The sequence below is a fragment of the Haemorhous mexicanus genome, chromosome 10 (assembly GCF_027477595.1).
Source record: "Haemorhous mexicanus isolate bHaeMex1 chromosome 10, bHaeMex1.pri, whole genome shotgun sequence".
Lineage (NCBI taxonomy): Eukaryota > Metazoa > Chordata > Aves > Passeriformes > Fringillidae > Haemorhous > Haemorhous mexicanus.
This window is the reverse complement of record NC_082350.1, coordinates 11365000-11387050: the sequence shown is the minus strand read 5'-3', so window position 1 is coordinate 11387050 and position 22051 is coordinate 11365000. Positions and strand designations below refer to the sequence as shown.

The window sequence follows — 22051 nt, the reverse complement described above, 5'->3', positions numbered from 1 at the left end:
TTCCAGTGCATGTTTCTGGATCCTGCATGCTTCTGAAAAATGTTCTTTCTGTGACAGAAAGACCCTCAGCTTTTCTTTGAAAATATTACTATTAAACCGGTATTTCTGAGACATGCCTGAGTAGTGGTTATGTGGTGGTTGCTAATATTTAGATGATGTTAGCGTTTGTCTGAGAGATGTCTTCATTCTTCTGCAGAAGTAGCTGGATGAATGTCCTGCTTTCTCACTGCACAGCTATGTATCCCTCCACAAAACAGAAAGGGGAAAGAGCCCTGGCAGCTCCATATCTGCTGATGCTTTGCAGCTGCTGGAGAGTGTTCTTCCTCAAGTGCTGCCACAGAATCAGGACAGCCTGGAAGATGTGGGGTGTGAGAAAAGAGAGTTAAAACTACTGCCCTCCCATGGAGCTCAATAATGTCTCTTTTCTCTCTAAATTTGTCTTTCAAGCATAGCAAAGGATTTATGTTGCTGGGCAGGGCAGTGTCAAGAAGCTGCATGGTACTGAGGGCACTGAGCAGCCTGCACAGCAGAGAGCAGGGACAGGGCCTCCAGCTGGCTGCTGCCAAATATTAAGGGGAATAATAGATGGGTTTGCTGGACTTGAGGAAGTTTGTGGAAAAAGGTTATACAGAGGCTTTCAAAACTTGTAAAATCATTTCAGCTCAAGCAGGGAGCGATATGAAATGAAAGCCTCCAATGTGTTTATAGCCAAGGGAGCTCTGGGGTGCCAGTCCCTCGCCTGGCAGCAGCCCCCACAGAGCCACCATGCCTTGTGCCAGTGCTAACGGGGTCCTCTGCAGGACTCCAGATGATTTTAGAAATGGTTTAACTTTCAGAAAACATTCATGTTTTTGTGTCTCATTGGTGAGCTTTGCCTTCTCTTGGAGCAGGGCTTTTGTTCTCAGTGCGGTGAAAAGACATGAGTGAAGATGAGTGTTCTCAGTTGCTTCTGCCCTCCATTTATGTTTTATTTCCTGCTGCTGCTCATTCTGCTCCTCCACAGAGCAGGTGCTGACTGGTTCCTCTCCTGTCTGGGGAGATGCACACTCAGCACATGAGCACACCTGATCCTGACCCTGTCCTGCAGCAGGGACAGGAAGGGGACATTGCTCTCCAGGGTGTGCTCCCAGCTGGCCCAGTCAGCAAAGCACAGAGAGGATGTGCATGTGCTGATCACCCTGGGGCACGACAGGGGGAATGGCTTTCCACTGAAACAGAGGAGCTTTAGGTTAGATAGCAGGAAATCATTCCTTACAGTGAGGGTGGTGAAACAGGTTGCTCAGAGAAGCTGTGGCTGCCCCATTCCTGGGAGTGTTCCAGGCCAGGCTGGAGAGGCTCTGAGTATCCTAGTGTAGTAGAAGGGGGCATGGAACTAATTGATCTTCAAGGTCCCTTCCAGCCCAAACCATTCTGTGATTCTATGATTCTGTGATCACTTATTGTACTTGCTAACATAGTAGGTGAAATAACAAAAGCACTTGAATTTGGGGCCACTTTGCCATCTCCATGAAAATACTTCTCAAAGGTGTGAATAACTCTGTAAACACACAGCAGTGGAAAGCCTGCACTAAGATTTAAACCACTCAGATCTCAACATCACAGTGAACTAAAGCCAAAATAATCATGCTGTGCATTTAATCAAACAAGGTCTATTTCAAGGAAAGCTTTGATTTTTTCTCTATGGCTTTTTCTGAGTTTTGTTTAAATACACTCTGGCCATATTCTGCCTCTGACTACTACAGTCTGATGCTCTCTTTGGAAAGGCTTTTGATGGTTTTGGAAGAATTTGTATATTTATACTTCTAATTCTACAACTCAATAAATATTTTAATTTCGGATTCAATTAGGTCTGGCTCTAACCCAACCTGAACCTCCCCTAGGGCTCAGGAATGATATTTAATTTTGAAAGCATTTTTCCAGGCTTGGCAAAGTAAGAAAAATGAAGCTCTCATTAAACATAGGAAGGCAACGTGTTGTTTGGTTTGCAGTTTAATATTATTATTTCCAAACAGCTTCTCAAGGAGTGGCTTTGCTCTTGTACAACAAAAGCAGTCCTGCATCTAGGCATAGTAAAGCTTTGCAGGAATAAAGTAAGAAATGCTATTTACAGTGAACAGGAAATCCCCAGACCCTATACAGAATATATGTGCATAATTTACTGAAATAATGTGAGTTTTTCAAGGTGGTCACTTTTCACACTCTCAGCAGTCCATCAAGGTGTAGCAAGAGCAGACACCCCCAATAAAAACAAAATGAAAAAAAGGGGGAAAACTTTAAAAGACTGAAGGTGAAGAAAAATTATATAAGGCAGAAATGAAACACTACATTCATTATCTTGGAATGCCCTTTTAATCCCTGTGCCTGGTTTGTTGGGTACCTTCCCCAGAGTTACCTGCATTTATCATCAGTGGCATTTGGCTGGTCGTGGGAATTCTGGCTTTTCCTCCATTACTGTATATAAAATAGACACTTTGCTTTGTCTCCTGCTGCTCATTACCTGATTTGAGGGGGTCATTCATGAATACGTCATTAATTTTTCAATTTTCTTTGGAGGTAAAATATAATTCTTGTCAATGTGGCAGTTAGGACAGTAACCATGCAATTATGGAATGCTATGTCTTTAAGTGACACCTTTCTCAGGATATGTGGCACTGCCAGTGTTAGAGTCTGTGATAACTTAATATTTAAGGGATCTGTAGAATGAATGATCTGCTGAAGCCCAGCCCAGAAGGTTCCTTCCCAGCCTGCAAAACTCATCCTTCTCCTTGCTGGTGCTGTGCCACGCTGGGTTAATATAAACAATTTTCTCACACTACAAAAAGTTTTTGTCAGCTCCTTGATGGGATACGGTGCACATTTCCTAAGTGTGTACCCAAAAATTAATTGATGAAGAGTTTTATTCTGGAAGAGTAGAGGACAGGCTGTTGAACTATTTTTAGATGCTTAAACGGGGAGATTCCTTGAGGGATTTTTTGAGCCCTTCCTGGGATCTGTGATAATGTGGTCCAACACTTTCAGAGGTCTGGTTGAGTCTCAGAGAGCCCCTTGAGGGTAGCACAGAAATCATTCTTTATCACACTGGGAGTTTTCTGCTACCTGCCAGACAAACAAGTCAGCTTTGAGCAGAAGTTGCTGTTCACTGGGTTGGAGGAGCCTGGGATTGTTACAAAGGGAGAAGTTTGTGTCATTATTCAGTATTTTGCTGACAACATAACCCCAGATACATGATTTCATGGACTTTATTTTACGAAGTAGCCAAAGCAAAAAGTATTAAAAAAATGATACTGCCAAACATGCAGACAGGAGCCTGAGGGAGTCCATGGGGCCCATATGGCCAGAAATCCTGGCTAAAAACTCTGTCAGGGAGAGAGAAGCCCACTGCAGACATGGATGACTCTTTTCCCATGCTTAGCCCTGTTTGCTGGCCACCACTGGTGCCAGAAAGGGCTTTGAGAGTCACCTGGGGTGCTTTGCTGAACGTGTGGAAGGCCACCAGAAGGAACTGCAGTGGCATCTGCTCTTACCTGGTGGCACAGATCCAGGCAGGGCTGGGTGCTGTGTGCCAGTGCCATTCCATCTGTTCCCCATTCACCACCACCACAGGTTGTGCTGACAAGTCTTCCTCTCGAGGTGCTTCTGCACTTGACAGTGAAGTGGCATTTCATTAACTCGGCCTCATAACACCCTCCTCAGTGACACTGACATGCTGTAGAGCTACTGCAGAACTATTTTAACTGTGTTACTTTAGGTACTTTACTCTGCTAATTATCTTTGGGTACTTTCTGTTATTTAAATGTGTATGGTTTATTGGATGACAGCAGGAAATAAATTTTGCCTTGCTGCTGGTACCAAAACAGCCCCCTAAAAATTCCCTCTATTCTTCAGCTGCTGCTGCAGTGCTGAAATGCACACAGAGAAATCAGATCACCTCAAATCAGCCTTAGTTGCCATAAAACATAACCTTTTCAATCCATTTCTCAGCAAATCACTACTAATTACCTGAAACAGGCAACATTTGTGAACATTGCATAGAAAATACAGTAAGATGTATCAAATTCTGGACATTTAATTTTTTAAAATGCTATTATTTATTGTAAATATTACCAACTTAATGGTAAACTTTACTTAGTTGCACAATCCCAATGGCAACAGTCCCTCTCCCAGAGAGGGACCTTCTCTAAGTGAGCAGGGTTAGTGCAAGGTTTTTCTTGTAGTATCAGTGTGGTATCTTCAAACTTGATGGACCATGAAGAGAGACAGTGAACCTTTGTATTTCAACAGATCAGTGACACAAGCTGGGGAGTGTTAGTGATGGGCAGGGATTTAGGCATTCCCAGCTAGTGAGCAGGGTGAGTGCTGTGAGACAAAAATCTGTCCAGTTGTGTATCTGACCACATGGCCAGTGTTTCTGGAGCTCAAGTCTATGTAAAAAATGTATTTCTAGTGCCTAAAATTCTTATTCAAATGGAGTAACTTTGTAAACATTTTTTTTTTTTAAAACAAAGAAGTTAAGAACAAAGACATGCAAATATGCAAGTCTGATAATACACATGCATCCCTAGGTAGAACATATTTTCTCTGCAAAGAGAAAAAAAAGCTTTTAATTGGAGTAAAGCCTTCAAGAGGAATGTTTCTACATAAATGGAAGTGGGGAGAAGAGGCTGTTTTATTTAGTTTACAGCTGTAAGAATGGGTTGTGATAAAGACAGGAAACTGGCACTGGCATTCTGAGTAAGATGATTTGTTCCTTGCTGATGGCCATTAACATTGTCAGCAATTAGCACACAGGAAAGAACTCAGCTGCCTCCCCTGCTGAGATTACAACCTGAATCCATCATTGGCAGCACACCTCAGACACTTCACAGGAAATTCAACACCACAGTAGATAAACTTTGAAAAAGTTAAGGGCTTTAGGATTTTACCTGCAGCACTGTGTCAGCCATTTTAACAAGATCAGGTGCCTTTTGTGTAAACAGGCTTGAACCAGGACTTTTGGAGGCAGTATCTCAGACATGGCCTCCAAGTAGACTTTTTTCCCTCCTGCAGACAGCCCAATCCAGATAAAGGAATAAAACAACCCAAAAGAAAACAAAAATTTCTGACAGCCAAAGAAATCTGACAAGGCTGCAGTCTCAGCTTGGGAATTCAAATCAGGTCTTGTTTTCTCTTAATTAGTTGAACATTCATGGCTGGAAATTACCTAGAATGGGATGAAAAATGCTGGGGGATGGGAGGCAATCACATATTTACCTTCTCTGTCCTGGGTTAGTGACTCCATGAAGGCTTTCACTGCCCATCTGGGAAGGTGAGGAGCATGTTGGGTGAGCAGCTGTGTCTGTGCAAGCTGGGGCTAGGGGCACAGAGCACCCACTCACCCTCCTGATGGGGACTGGAGGAAGGGGCTGCAGCCATGGTTGGACACACACCGTGGATGGACCCCACCTGTCCAAAGGCTCTTTGTTCTCTTAAATTCCTTGTAATTGTTATTGGACAACTCCTCCCTCCCACCACTCGAGTTCTCCATGACAGATACGGACCATTATGCCCCAGGTAAGGACTTCAGTCCTCTGTCCCTGCTGCTGTCAACAATACACAGGGTATCAATGGTCTCTTCTTACTGCTTTTCTTCCCTCACTTATCCTATGGCATTTCTACCCCCTATTGCCCTTTTTATTTCCTATATCTTTTTCAATTCCATTTCAATTTTTAATCCCCCTGAAGGAATGGCCTGCTTAACCTATGGGTCACTTACCCTGTATAGCATTGCTTTTGTACCATCATGACATCCACATTTAAAACCAACCTCACCTGTAAATGCCTGTCTATAAGTTTGAAACTTTTGGTTTTTTTTGAGAGGGGGGAATATTATTTAGGTTGTAGTATATTTCACTCTTTAAAATTTTCCTTTTATTAACAGGCCTTCATAAAGACAGGAAAATGTCTTTGGTACCCATCATCCACTTTTCTAACACGATGTTGGAGCTGCCTTTTAATAATTATTTAAAAATAGGTATGAGCTCAGGAAAACAAATATTTTTTTCATCTCAGATCATCTTTTATTGCGGAAACCAGCTGGTCTTTGCAGCCATCATATCAGTTGTACCTTCATAAAACTCTGCAGCCTCTCTGGAGAGTTTTCAATGTGGAATCCATTTTTCATGGCATAACACAAACAATCAAAACAAATTAGGCACACAGACAATTTAAATTCTTATAGAAGATGTGACCTTATTTCTAAAAAAAAAGCTCCCAAAATAGTCAGAATGACATTTTCAAACTTAGCAGAAGAAAATTAAGTCTGGATTTTCCAAAGAATTGCGTGTCCCAGATGAGTAGCATTTTCCTATTTTTAAGTTCAAGCACATAAATGCTTTCTGAAATCTCTCTTGGCCCTTCTCCCTGCCCCAGCAATGTTCAGGTTTTTGAGTTTTGTGTTTAGCACCTAAATCTGAAATGCCTGGTTTCTGAGTGCAGCTGTGCTGGTACAGCAGCCTCTGCCAGCACTCCAGGAAGGAAGTTGCCACTGAAATCCTTAGGCTTGGTCTTTCAGAGCTATCTTTAAATGTGTTCCTTCCAGTGTTTATTCAAATGGAGACTCTGTGATCTTGGCTGTTTCCTACCACGAGGAGGAGGATTTCTGCTGACTCCAGCAGGCAGCTTTTGCTCCGCAGAGATGGGCCTGTCTTAGAAGCATCTTGTCCATGCCAGCAGCCCGTGGAGGCTCTGGTGGCCCCCAGGCAGTTCCCAGGTGTCAGCATGTGCAAGGATTTCCTGGGCAAGTTCTTGGAATGTGAAGGAGCCCCTGGTACAGCAAACAGGTGTTTGCTCCTGTTCAGTAATGCCTGCTGGTGGAAAGGTCTTGGAGACATTTAGGAACTGGAGAGGACACTGCCTTGGAGGCTGGCCCTGCCCGTCTGCCCTCAGCACTGGCTCTGTCTGGCCTGCTTGCAGGAAGACAATGCTAAATTCCTTCAATTTCTATAAGTTTGAAGGATTGGCTTTAGACAGAAGGACTGGAGCACTTCATTCTGAAAATGGTGGTGGGCTCTGTGTTGAGAGGAGTATCTGGCAGCGGTGGCACAAGGTGCAGGAAACGTGTGTGCATGAGATCTCCCATCCATCTTTTACTTTGTTTTGCAAGATGGGACAGAATGGGAGTGGGGTTAAGGTAAGCATTTCATGACTTCATTACTCTAAGTTAAGGAAGAAAAGGCAATGAAAGTATACCACTACTTTTTGCAGACCTTGCAGACTCTTATTTGATAACTTGGTATTTATTGCCCCAATATATGTCGAGGTAAACAGCAAATGCACAACTCTGCAACCACTGGCCAGTTACAGAGGGGTGATGACTCCAACTCTTTCAGGTGTGTTGCCAAAGTCCTATGCCCATCCTGTGGTTTTAATTCCATAATCATGGGTGCAGCTTCGTACACTGGAGGCTGTGTACCATGTGATGGAAGCAGTAACACATCAAAAGGCAATCTTCACTGCTCTCCAAAGCAAAGCTGAAGTGCTGTGTGCTGCCAGCCCAGAGCCCTTTCTTTACAGCCTTTGTCAGAAGCCATCCAGCTGGTGCTTCCAGTGCTGACCCAAACTGTGACATTAACAAGTGAACTGCTGGTTACTGCTTCAGCTGTAATAGCACAGAGGATTTCAAAGCAACAGAAAAGTTATTTGAGAAGTAAAGCAGGAAACCAGCAGCAAACCCCAAAGGTGGACAATCACTTGGAATTTTATCTTTGCCCTGCTCCTGGCTATGTTTGGAGTCACTTTCTTGTCAGCCCTGTGTGGAAGAGCTGAGTATGTGATTATTGCAGCCTGCCTACAGCAGGCATTTTCCTCCTTAGCTCTGTGGTGTTTTTGGTGGTTTCTGGTGGCAGGGCTGTGGGTATTAAAAAGAATTGGCATGTGCCCAGCAGCTGCTGCTCTCCTGTATGGCAAGCTGACAACTGCTTAGTGTTGGCAAGCTCATGAGCAGCACTGGTTTGGGAAATGCAATAAAAGAAATACTCTAACATACACAGTCTGTCATTCCTTGACTTCAAAGAAGTTGGAAGCTCAGTTCAGCCATGCACAACTCTGCTCTACTTCCACATCACTCCTGAAAAAGCAAGACAAGTATCATACCAGTGGGAGTGTATCTCTTTGGAGACAGCTAGAAAAGGGATGAAAGCCAGGACCTGACAGTTGTACAGGGCTGAAGGCTATAACACTGCCTTCAGCTGTGACTTTTAGGTTCAGATATCTCTGAGGATTGATCAGCCTGGTGTGTGCAGGGAAAAAAAGTATCATTCATTCACTGTTAGCTAATTTATTCCTGGAAACTAATTACAGAACATTTTAAAAGTATTTTGTAATATTATGATGGGCTTCTAGTTAAGTAAAAAACTGAAGCAGTCTGGTGAAAGATAGAGTAGGATTCTGCATTGCTTTTCTTTACCCTGAGCAAAGCATGCATGGCTAGCAGTTGTTGACAACCCTATGTTACTTCTAATGAAATGTCAATTTTCACACTGGGGAAGAATAATTCAAGCAGTTGCATACTAAAGACTGCACTTTTATAAGCATCATAATCTCTTTTTTTTATGCCAAATTTCACATTTTGAAGCACAGGTTCCAGGTTTTGCTTTTAGTGGCTGCCTGAACTGGCCTTCCTACAACTCAGACTGCATATTTAAAATATCATTCAGCATTTGTTTGGGTTCATTGTTATAGCAGCAGTGTGTGGCTGATGGATCCCTGGAGTAAATGAGTCCTTGCTGCTGTAGAAAGGTATTTCTGCCCAGCCATGACTTCCTACTCTCCTGACTGTGCTGACAGATCTAATCAGATATTTAATTGTGTTCTTTCTAAAGTGAACAGGAAAGGCATTCAATGACCAGTGAAGACATTTCCAGAGGAAAACACTCACTTTCTCCTGAAAAAAATACAAAGGATTAGCTCTCCTTGGAATTGTGTTATTGAGAATGAATGGCTGTAAACATGGATTGCAGATGATTTATTGATTCCATATGATTTATTCTATATCCTAGGATTTGGGGGGATGAGTCATATTACTGTACCAGACAATGGCTGGACAAATTAAAAAAAAAAAAAAATTCTTCTTCTATTGGGAGGAAGAACTATAAAATGGGGAAAAAAGTGTTCTCCAGCACAATAAAAATAAATACACATTCAAAAGAATTGTAGGACTGCATTTATTTATAGCAGAAAAAGTAAAAAAAGAAAATGCTTTCATATCTGGATTTTTCATAATTGTTTCTGTAGCAGCTACATAACATATACACATTATGTTTGCATTTTATTTGTCTGTATGCATATATAAAAACAGTACAATTTTGAAAACTTATGTATTTCCTGGCATGTCTGCAAGCCCTGGATCACTTCTGGACAGAAAGAAAGCAAACCCTAAAAATCTGCTTACTTTGGATTTGGCCTTTGACACTTTGATGGATAACAGATAAGAGTGTCATTTTTAAGAGGCCTTCAGCCAAGATAAAACCTGTATATTAGCTGCAATATTTCTGTGCTAGATCAGAGGATATAATATAATTTTTTTCCCAGGGTTTGGCTGGGAAAAAAAAAAAAAAAAAAAGACCCCCTTGGCATGTGCTGATATCAAGTAATATTCTTACAGGTAATCTTGTGGTACTCATTCTTCCACAGGAGCTGCTCCACTTTTCCCACTATAGTCAGATTAAGCCTGATCAAGCCATAGTAAGGAGTTTCAGTACCCAAGCTCTTGGAGAAGTTGACAAGCTGAAGCAATTCCCTTGAGAAATAGGAGGTAACAGTCCAAACACCCATGCCCTAAATGGATCTAGAGCCTCTTTCTTTCATATTATTTTCATGTTTCTGGTATCAAAGACAAACTGTGTGCTGTGAGCAACAAGCTTGTTTTGCTGGAGTAAATGAAGCATGGAGGATTTGGATAAGAGTTAGTTATTTTAGGGAGACAAATGTGCAACATCATCAGCTTTAGATAGTTCAAGAGACAAGAGAATTAACAGGATGCCTTGAGGTGGATTAATGTACCCATCAGAAATCATTTTTTGCCTTTATTATAGTATGTGTGCAGATTTTCAGGACGTTGATGATATCTAGATCTATTAATCAAACCCAAATTCACTGAAGGTGAGAAGAAAGGGAAAAATAAAAGCCATTTCTAATTTGATATTAGTCACAAGTTCAATGCTAAGGTCTGGTAATTATTTGAGTAGGACCTCCTTTTGCTAGCTAGTCAGGAGACATTGAATTTTATTAAATGGGATTACTGGGTCATGACATTCACTGTATTGTGAATAGCACTTGATCAAGGAGAGTACAATGAAATAACCTTCAGACAAGGTTGTCAACACACAAAGACATCTTAAATGAAAAGCACTTTACTGTGAAGCAAATCCAGCAAACTTCAGGAAAAATTTCCTTTGTTTGTAGAAGAAAGATACTTAACTGGAGATTCACAGATGAAGTTCAGAACTCAGAAAAGGGCTTCCATTTTGTGTACATCAAATAGCTGCTCCACGTGGGCTCAACACAGTGAACAGTCTGGCCTGAATAGACAGCCAGCTTTGATGCCCAACTCCCAATGGGGTTTTTCTAAGGAAACCATGGGTTATATTTCCTGCCTTCTCTGCCAAACCTGGGGTTGTCACTCCCTGCTCTGCAGACCACCATTGTACCTAAAGAAAGCAGGTAAAGGGATGAATAACCCATTGAAAAAAGTAGTGTATTTTTTGCTCCCTAAAGTGTACGCTCTGTTAGACTGAGCTACTTCATTCTCAGGAGACTCTGGAAACAACCAGTGGATGATTTAGTGAGTATTAAGAATAAGTTGAAAATCATTTGCTATGAGATTACAGACTCATTTATGGGTGTAGACTGCAGTGAGTGCCCACATGACTGTCACATAACTCAAGCCACCTTCTAACCCAAGTGTATTCAGGTTCCTGAATATTCCTAAAGAGACTGCCCAGTGCTGGCTCTCCATTTCCATCTAGCAAACAGCTTGAACACAGTTTGTGGAACATGGAAACAATTTCTGTTGCCTCCTCCAACGCTGCATAGCAGCTGTTTGTGACACAGCTGGGTACCAGAGCTGGGCCTTTCTTCTGCCAGTGGGGGTGGCACTACCTGAGAGCAGGGAAGGGCTGGCATCATGTCAGCTGAAATCCTGAGGACCATGTGAGAACACTCGGACCATTTCTCAGTACAAGACATCTGCTGCTAGATGAAGCCATAAAGGTGAATATTTTTGACACGCTGCTGACACTGAGGACAAAGTGCTCAGGACAGGCACGATTTTTGTTGTCCAATGTATTACCTCAGGCAACAACCAAACTTTTCTGTGGCTGCAGTTTGGGGGCAGTGCAAAGTGCATTGCTACAGAGCTGGTGCTGCTGGAGGGGAGGCTGTGCCACCAAGAAAATTGCAACATGGACCATGAGAAAAGATTAGGCAGTTCAATTTAATCATCTTCCAACAGTTGTGTGCAGCTGGGTATGGCTGCCTATTGGATGTTAGTGTCCAGGGCAGAGTGTCAAATGAGTGTGTTTCAGCCATGTGTGTCACTGATGAACCCAGAAACCAAAAGTTCACAGGATGTTCTGAGTATGCATGAGAAGAAATAATTTGAAGTGGAATAAAATGGACAGTAATTAAGTGAGGAGCAGAGAAAATACATTAGGAAATGTTAAAGACCTTTTGCAAAGGCCCGTGAACAGTTTTGCTCAGGCACAACAGAGGAGAGAGTGAAGTGTGTGTCAGGAAGACTGAAATGAGTCAATCAGATAAAACACTGCTGTGACCTAAAGCCCCATTCAGTTACTTTTAATGGCAAAGTACTTGGAGCAATTAGTTCTTCCTCTCTGTGGCAGTTTTGTACGACATGGAAATTGATAAGGATGATGCTGAATGGTTTTACCACAGTATAAAAAGGAACAATTTCATTAATACAGTTATCATTGTGTGGGTGTAAACTGGAAATGTTTATTTACTTTTTTTTGTAAGATCCTATGAAGTCATCCAAGGCTTCTTGGAAAGTAAAGAAAACAAAGCAAACCCTTAACCAAACAAAGCACTCAGGTGGAGTGAATGTTCAGGGTGCCTGAGCTGGTCACATTTTACTTCAAACATCTGGTCATCAGCTTAAAGAACAGTATCAAGGCATCTATTTTAATCTGTCACTTTACCTTTACTCCATTGCAGCCTCAGGGCAAACCCTGAGTAAAATGCACAACACACAAGGATGCTGGGGGTCTCAAAGCTGTGCAATTGCAGCTTTGCTTATTTGTGCAAAGATCTGGGAGCAGAGAAGGAAACCCTTTTGTAAGTGGAAGCCAAAATGTCAAACACAGCTGGTCCTTATCTCTTTTTAGAGTGCAGTACCAACCTCAGTTTGGCATGATTGTAGTTATTTCATTAGCAACTCAGAAAGTGAAATTGCTTTTTCAAAGCAAAGCCTTTAGAATGCAAACATTTCAGTTCACTGCAGCTCAGAAGGCATTACAGCAATAGGGAAGCTCTCTGTGTGACTTCCTCCTCCACTGTGCCTTGGAAAATCTGAAACCTGTTCTGTGAAGAATAGTCACCTAACATGGTTATAAAATCGATTGCAGAGAAATGCTAATGGCTGGTAATGTGGAGGAACAAAAAGAGAAAAGGCCAATTCATTTCTATGAGACACAGCAATGGATCATGGTGTGACACACCACTGGGACTGCAAAGGAATGAGCTCCTCTTAGTGCTCATGGATTCAGTGATTATTTATGACTGCTAACATCCATCACCCAAAGGGCAGGGTAGTGGTGCTGGTGCTGCATCATTTCTGTCCCCATTGGAAATACACAGGAGTGGAGTGAAGAGGTGTCTGAGGGCAGATTCACACACTGGTTCTTTGGGCTGGCTCTTCTACTGTGGCCTAGAAAAGTATTGAGTAAGAAAATTACTGCTCATGGCCTTAAATTTTTAGAGGGAGAGCTGAGATATGTGAGAAACAGGTCTACAGCATACACTGGGAAATGCTGACATCAAGGGAATAATGCTCTGCATAGCCCACATTTCTTCCCCTGTATGTCACCTGGCCCCCTTTCCAAAGCACATGCACATAGAAGGACCATGCCAGGGCTGGCAAGGACAGAGCAAGAGAGGTAAATCTTCAGGAAAGAGATGGGATTTAGCCCAGAAGTTAGCTCTGTCTCACTCAGGATCACTGCCTGACTGCTCTGTGACACCTTGAGGTTAGGATACAGGAGGCAAAAGCAAACCAACTTTTTTTTCATTTTTAAACTTTAATTGCAAGCACCATTTATAAATGCATGGCTGTAGATTTGGGGTGGAGGCCACAGGATGTGTAATTCAGTGTAATTTTAGGGAAGTCAGAGAAGAGAGAGTTTACTGTGGCCAAGGATTTAGGTCTTAGTAATGAATGTTGGAAATTGAAAGGAAAACAACCAGTTAAAAAAAAAAACCTGCATCAACACTGCCAAATTAAAAGGCTTATTAGTAGCATTGAAATAACCTCATAACCACTTACATCAAGTTAAAACAACTTCCCTCTTTAACAGCAGCAGATTTCTGCCCTTTCTGGTAAGGCTGTTCTTGCTGTGTGCTCCCTGTCACTTGGGACTGGGATACAGCGAGTGGAAAGACGATGGCTCGGCAAAAATGACTCAGTTCTCATTTGTAAACTGACAATTGTGTACTGGAAAACATGAAGAGCAAACCGAGTTTGCTTTGTAAACAGTGGGAAACCTCAGCAATATCTGGTGTAAGTGTTATGTAACGCCTGAGTGAGACACTGATTTCTGGGTGACGCCTGCGATACCATAACAAACACTGAAAAACAGAAAGGCAAAGAGAAAAGGCAGTGGGAGTAAGAGGAAAAACAAGTAAAAACTAAAAAAACTAGAGAATTCAGAGGCTACTCTAAAAATTACTGAAGAGATTATTAGTAAGTATTGAACCCAAAAAACACAAGAACCAAGCATCATGTACCAGGAAAAACAATTTCCCATGCTCCTTGATATGAATTCTTCAGTGTGAGAGCTTTGGTCCACTGTTAGGCACGGGCCAGCTGTTGGGCCAGAGCAGAGCCTGCCCCTGTGCCCTGCCTGCCTGGCACAGGGCACAGGCACAGAGCAATCCTGCATGTCTGCTCTGGCCTGTCTCTGCCTGGTGTTGTCACCCAGCTGTCCTGTGCCCTCTCTGTGCTGTGAAACACAATGTCCCTGGGTGAGGTTAGGGTGCTTGGCTGTTAAACCAAACAAACCAAAAAACACAGAAGCTTAAAAAGAAGGGAAAGAACTGAACATTTCTATATAAAACAGGGTTGGGAAAGCTTGTGGCAGGGTTACTTGGAAAGGTTCAGACTTGGGTGAGCTTGAGCACCCAGCACTCACAGGGCTGCTGTTTCCCAAATAGGATTTTGCAAGTGCTCCCTCTTCAGTGTTCTCTTTTTCTTACGATAAAACCAATAAAAGTGATAATATTGAGCAGAGATTTTTGTGGAGTGACCATGAGCAATCAGCAGTGACATGGTACCTCTTTCATTGCAGAACCTACTGGTTGATCCATCTTTGGCTTTGATGTACATGGTGTGTGTCACACCCCCTTCAGGGACACAGAGGTAAGTTGAAGGCTTCTTTTCATATTATGGTATTCTATGTAGATTTACCTTGTTTTATATTTTTGTTCACATGCTACAATTATCTGCACAGCTAAGGCTCCAAGAGTGGTAGAGCAACTAAAGGTAAATCTGAAATGATTCCAGTAGGGGAGATAAAATGCCTGATCTACACAATATTATCGTGTCAGTCAAAACTGGCCAGTTTTTGAGGCATGTGCAATAAGTGGCCTTTTCTGTTATGTCTCTAAAATAGAATGGGGCTCTATTTCTGTCCTGCCAGGCTCAAAAAAAAAACCCATAAAAAAAATTAGACTTTAAGTAAAGCAGAAATTAATTGCTGCTGAGCTGCTGCATTGCAGATGAGTCCATGGTTCAGTAAGTCCATGGTGAAGTGGCTGCACAGTGTTAACACTGTCTAAAAAGTAAAGCAAGAGAGGTATAAAGAAAAGCTTTTATTTTCTTTGAAAAGAATTTTGAATTTACAGCCTAAACTTTCTGTTGAATATGACTACAACCAGGGTTGAAATTTTGGGTTTGTTTAATAGAGGTGCAGTAAAATAATAATTTGAAAGTGTGTAGACAGGAGCTCCATCTGCCCATAATGGTCCCTCTGGCTTCTTGGCTGTGAGAAGTAGTAAATTGCAGACATTGCCATGAAACTGGACTTTTATTAACCACAGGGCCAGTTCCACACATCTGATCTGCTGGGGAATGAGTACATGTCCACACTATTTTCTCTGAGTGAACCTTTTGTACTGAGAATATTTCTTTGACAAAAAGAGCTTCTTTGATTTGACCTTTCTACCTCTTGCCAATAAAAAAACCCTTTGGAAATTCTCAGACTGTCTTTAACCCCAGTACTCCCTTAAGGACTTCCTGGAATGACCTCTTCTAGAAAGCACCTCTGAAGGTGATCGTGAGCTGTAAATCAAAATACTTTTTAGTTCCATTAACTCTGTCTGAATTGAAATTTGCAGCAATGATTTACTCTAATTAAGTACAGTTTGAATCAAATACTGACTCACAACACAGGGTTCTTTCCAGAAAAAAAAAAAAATACACCAATTTCTCAAGATTGAAATTGTAGCAGACAGTAACAGATTTTTAAATTGCTATTCTTCTGTAAGGACCAGCACAGACAGAGCAAGTGTTGAAAAATCCTATTTCTTTTTGATTTGCTTGGCTCCCACTTGTCTTGAATGATCAGAATGATTTTTGTATCTGATCCATCAAGGGCTCTGCATTCACCATAACTGTGCAATCGCTTCCTTCGTTTCTTTGTTCCTGAATACTATTAGAATTAAGAAATTCAGTCTTGCAATTCTTTTTAGTAGATAGAAAGGGCTAGTCATGGCTAAATTCTACTTTTTGTGGCTTTGGAAGTCATTCCTAATGTGGGATAGCCTTCCCAAGCCGATGACTTTAAAACAATAGCACTGTACTGCACACTGGGAGTCCCACACAAGCTTCCTCTGACTCATGATGTTCCCTAAATACTCAATGAATGTTTTATTCACAAAAAAAGGAAGCACAGGAGTAGAAACAAATGATATTTGGTGCAGATTTTATGACATATTCTCTGGGTGAAGACAAATAATAAAATTATTTTTTTTACCACATTGATATTGTTCTAGTTTTGGATTTTTGGATGATTGCTGATTATGATAACTGGCTGCTGTGGCCATGAGTTAGACTGGGGTAGATTTTCTCCCAATCACACACATACTTCAGGGGCCATTGATGCTCAAAGGTTTGGTGCCATGCTCACTAAACTGTATTGTGGGTGCTCTGACCTACTCTGGTTTACAGCCAAGCAAAAGCAAAAGCTGGAATTTGCAGGACCTGAAGGGAGCCGATGAGCAGGGGAGGTATGGAAGGGGAGAGGGAAGCACTGGCCCCGTTGTCTTTCTCCTGGTGGCACGGGTGTGCACATTCCTGAGGTTGTGCTGTGGGATGGGAAGTGCTGCTTCTTCCCTCATCCTGTTGGGCTGTTGATGTTTGGCCAGGAATGGGTTTCCTCAGCTTTTCAGTTTACTTGTTTGTGCATCAATTTAATGCTGCTATGACAGAAGGACATTATGTGAGTTAAGGAATTCATTAACAGATCTCTTCAAGCTCATCAGTGAAACTCATTACAGGAATTATAAAGCATTACTTCTGAAGATGAAAAATGTTGTGCCTTGCTGCATCTCCTGCTGTTTTCCTCTCCTGCCTCCTTCCCAGTTTTACTCTCTTTGTGCTGAAATACTCTTGGCAGAGTATACAAGGTTTGGCCTCTGTCATACCAGGTCCTGATGATGTGGGTTTACAGGCATCCAGGAGAGACCACCAAGCTTGTTACACTTAAATCTATCTCAAAACTAAACTCTGTATTTTAAGTAAAATCATACTATCTAGCCTGATTACTTTTGGTTTGTTTTGGTTTTCCTTTGGGCATGCCTTGATTCCTTAAATGCTCTGCAGCATTCATTGCTGGAAAACTTTGAGATTTTGTTTCCTGACGTACACAGACTTTCCTCCAAGACATCTTTTCATGGAAATTCATTTTGTTGCTGCCATGATGAATTTACAGTCCGTGCCAGTTTTGTCTTTTGGATTTGTTTCTGTGAAGTCTTGCACCGCCTCCACACCTACTCTGATAAGTGGCCAGAATTAGAATTACTCAGCATGTCAGGCATTAGTACTACAGGTACTCAATCTAAGAAAATATTTGGAGAATAAAATACAGAATGAATCATAATAAAGAGTAAGGGAAGCTGGTGCCAGATAAATGCAGACAGAATTATGACTGCTAGACAGTCGTGTTTCCAGCTTCTAAATTTTATCTCGACTGTGGTGATAAAGACAGACTATCATTATGTGTGCCAGATTTTATGCATGTCTTTCTTTAAAGCATAAGTTTATGCTGGAAGGATCCTGGAGGTGCCTGATGCTTAATCTTAGAAATACTAGCTCAACAGAAATAAAGCACTCAGGAAACAAAACACAAATTATATTTCCAAAACATTTTTTTTTGTAATTTGATCCTCCCATGTAAACAAGAGACAATAAAACCTTCTGGGAGTCTTGTTAGCCAACAGTCTCCAAACTGCAATGAAAGAAGGATTTCAAAACTATTTCACAATTGTGTTTGGATGAAACATGTGTTTACTGTATGTAAATGAACAAGACATTCTGTTCTTTTAGGCTTCATCAGATCCTCACTGTCTTAGCTGGTTTGGCATGTGCAGGGAAGCAGGTCTTCTTCAGAAGGTGCTGGACAGACAAACAGTTATTTTTCAGTGGACATTTCCACACTAAACAAAAAAAAAAATCCACTTTTATTCAAATTTTTGCCTCACAAGTCATTTAACTTGATCTTGCCTTATTTTGCTTCCTAGAAATAATGACAAAATAAGTTATTTAATGAAAGAGACACGGAGGCAGAATTTCCTGTGCCAGTGAATGGCTGTTGCATAGCTCTCATTGTCCAGCAGCACGTACTCACACTGTCACTAGTCCCAACTGCCTGAAGCTGTTGACTTTTGTGTATGAGAGTCTCCTGTAATAGCTTGGGTGCCTGCATATAGCCAGTCCCTGGCATGGCATGTGTGCCAGCAAGCCTCTTTCCAATTTGCCAAGGGAAACCTGGGATCCATGGCAGACTGGTAAGCTGCAGTTTTACCCCAGTCTTTGGGCAAGGAAGCTATGCAGTAATTCACTTTATTCCTTTTTTTTTTCTGGCCATTGCTATGATACCATTTGCTGAGTTAGGGAGATTTTGCTGTTGTTTGCAACTTGGATGTTTTATCTGGGTGCAATCACAGAAAAAATATCTAATTGGTACTGCAAGTGTACAGTACACAGGCCAAAAATGTGTGCTCTTTTGTGAGCCCTGCTGCAAAGGGTGACTGCTGTGGGGCTGAAATAAAGAGCATTTTATTGTTCTTCAGCCTGCTCTGTATTGCTGTGCCACCACCTCCACTGTTGCTAGAATTCCAGCTCAGGCATATGTGTTCACCTTTGCTGGAACAGAGGATGTGCCTCATGGGAGCTGCTGGTGGATCTGATAATCCAGGCTAGCAATGGCCTTGTATAGTGTTGAGGAAGAAGTGTGGAGCTAGACAGTGATTTATTGTTCTCAGGCCAGCAAGCAACAACAGTTGTTGTGTGCTTAGGCTGCTGGCTCATCCCTGTAACCTGCAAAATTCCTCATTCTGAGCTGGCTTTGGTTCTTCCTACCTTTCCATGCAGGTACTCTGGCCAGGCTGGCCATGCTTGACTGGAGCTGGGAGGGAGGACAGCAGAAGGCATTCCCTGCTCTGGGCAGAGAGTCTTAGTGATAACTGATTTTATTGCTGTCTTTCATCTTCATCTACATCAATCTTATGACTTCAAATCACTTCAAGATGCTAAAAGCATGTTTGCCATGAAATTTTGCTCAGTGTCATAAAAAGAGTATTTTTTGTTTGTTCTTTGTGTGAATATTGAATTGCTTGTTTAGTTTCTTTCCTTGCCTCAGTCCCACGCTACTCATATTTCTAGTGAGGCAAAACCCCAAATCTTTGTTTTTCCTTTTACAGCTTTATAGCTGGGATGTTGTTCTGCTTAGCAAACACAGTTTAAATTACACAGGCATCTTGCTCTCTCTAAATCTAAATCTCATCTAAATCCATCAAAACATCGCACAGTCACCAGTCCAGCAGTGTTTTTTTTGTAGTAATTCTCAATTTCCATATTGCACTAAGGAAAGTGTTACAAACGTCCTGCCTGCCTTGCAGGGTCCACTGATACCATTTATGAAATGTTAACGTCATTAAGGGCATCATTCCCTCCCCAGGCAGGCTTAAAGTGGCTGGTTTTGTGAAATCCTGAACATCAAAAAAATTACTTTCTTTTGCATCTGAATTCTGTAGGGTTTTTTGATAGGCTGCAGTACTTTAGATTCTGCAGGTTATTGTTGACTGGGTTTTTCAGACTTAGTTTGCTACCTATTTATTTGGCTATCTAGAAACCCAGCACAACACTGAAAATATTTTCAAAGAGGAAATGTAACTAAATACCTAATAAATGTCTATGAAACCTCTTCCAACCCATCACAATGTCAGCTGGTTTACATTCATATGGTAATACAGGATAGAGCTACCCAAGAGAGAAGAATTACTTTTAAATAACATGTGAATACTTATTTAGTCATGCACTGGCAGCCTTGGTACAAAAGCAATGCACACTCAAAAAATCATTTTTGACATTAGATGCAGGGATTAATCCCAACAGCTACAGATAGATACTTCCCATATCATGTGGCATTTAAGTAGCTGTCAGATACAGAGCATATTTTAGAAGGACTTAGTTTGGTTTTTGGTATGGATTTTTATTGCCTTATTTTCTTTGTACCATCTTCCTTATATTGCTCTATTGCTAACAGTCTGCTTCTTTTTCCATTTATTATATTATTCACACTAAAATACAGATTTTGCAGCATTTGGCTGTTCCTGGATGTTTCCTGCTCTCCTGCCATCTTTTCTGTCTCTTTATCTATTTGGTTGTTTTGCAATCTTTTACCCATGATCTCTGTAGGCCAAGTTTGGGGATTTTGCTCTCACACCCTGCTGTTCAGCATGCTTTGTGTAATTGGAAGATGGATCCCACACCTTCCAAACAGCCAAAAGTATCATGTTGGAATGCAGGCACATCTCCTCCTTCATGGCCCCAAATACTGCAGTAAGTAATTGGAAATTGCTCTTAATTAAATGTTCAGTATCAGTGATGGCACTGTTAGTTATTAGACTGGTTAACAGAGCTTAAACCATAGGTGGTTAAACCATTCTAAAATTATCTTTACACTAGATATAACTTTCAAACATGCTAACTGGGCCAAAGTTCTCAGGAGAAGGCAGGACTTGTGCAAGGCTTCAAGATTCAAGAGACTTTTAATCTACATGAGCCTAGCCTCCCATTTCATCCAGTTCACAACTCCCTTGCTGTCCTTCACCACACTGAAGGAAAGGGAGTTTCCAGATGTTGGACAGAGTTTGTTGTGCTAACAAAGAAATCTCAGTTGATGATAGAAGTATTATTTCAAATGTGCTCTGTTTCATCTTTTCCCAGAGTTAAGCTTGAAAACACAGTGTCTGTACAGAGGAGGAGCTGGAAGTGCAGAACTGGGCTGCTGTTCAGGGCAGTGCTAACTCGGGCAGCAGTGAGGGTGTCACACATAATCCAATTTTATGGGTGGGACACATGGCCCATAAGGCCCAGCAATCTGCAGCCCTGACTCTCTTGGGGTGCTGATATGGGCTGTGAGCCTTAGAGCAGTCCAGGGCCACTGTAATCTCCTGCTGTTGGCTCTAGGGCAGAGATGTGGCTGCTGTTACCCAGAGGAAGCACAGCACAGCAGTGCTGACCACGAGACTCCTCCCCACACCTCTGCCCCCGTGCAGATTTACACACACACAGGACAGGATTGCATGGACTTGTCAGGCACTAAAGACTGGGGAGGCTGTTGGCACTGGGGATGGGGAAGAGACATTGAAACAGGTCTGACAAAAATGATTCAAGCTGTCCACATCAGAGGATGTGAAAGGGGAACTTGCCACAGGGTAGGCAGTGACCACATCCTCCAAATGTGCACAGTGGAATTCTGCTGAGTCTGCTTTCCCAAAAATGCCCCAGCAAGTCACTGTCTCCTGACTGGCTCCATGCCCTCTCTTAGTCCAAACTCTGAGATAGTGAACCTGAATATAGGAACTGGGATGCAGGTTTGGATGAACAAAATCATCAGGATGGCAATTTGAATATATCTGTAATGGCAATCATAGCAAGAGCAAAGGTTAAAAAAAATATGTAATGAAGATTTCATGACCTTCCCAGTCTTTGTCCATTAAACATTTGCTCAGAAATTCTCCAGTATACACAACCTGGCCAAAAAATGAACTAAATACATTTTTCAATGTGCAGCCATCAAGACTTTGCTCAGGTATCAAAAGCCTGGAGATGTTTTAACTGAGAAATCCACTGTTTTTAGTGCTATTTGGCTGTTAGAGTGAACCAGAATGTTGCTTCTTAGCTTTTACCTGTTTTTGTTATTTATTTTTTTACAATTATTCTTACTCAACTGTTACTTTTTAATCTGGACCTTTTCTTCTTTTTTGAATTTTAAAATTTGTTAAACAAGTTTCTATCTCTGAAGCCCCAATTAAGAAAAATAGCCAAGTAGACAACTGATGTAGAAGCAAATAGTTCTGAAATATCAGTGATTGTAGCTTACAATAGACAGAAGTCCATCTGTCACTTTAATTGATAGATGCTAGGCCCTATTTCAAAAATTCAGGGAAATGAATAGCATTCAGTTACTCTGACCTTGCAAAATAAATAGCAATGCCCTGAAGACTCACTAAAAACATATCAGGAAGTAGAACTGTTTTCTCTGTTTTAAACAAC

General features: G+C 41.6%; 1 long non-coding RNA gene across 1 annotated transcript in view; it reads left to right on the top strand.

The window, feature by feature from the left end:
* LOC132331467 (uncharacterized) overlaps positions 1-22051 on the top strand; it is a 111088-nt gene that overhangs the window by 9540 nt on the left and 79497 nt on the right. Inside the window, exon 3 of the long non-coding RNA XR_009487594.1 lies at positions 14559-14629. This is a non-coding gene — a long non-coding RNA (uncharacterized LOC132331467). The remainder of the gene's footprint in view (positions 1-14558; positions 14630-22051) is intronic.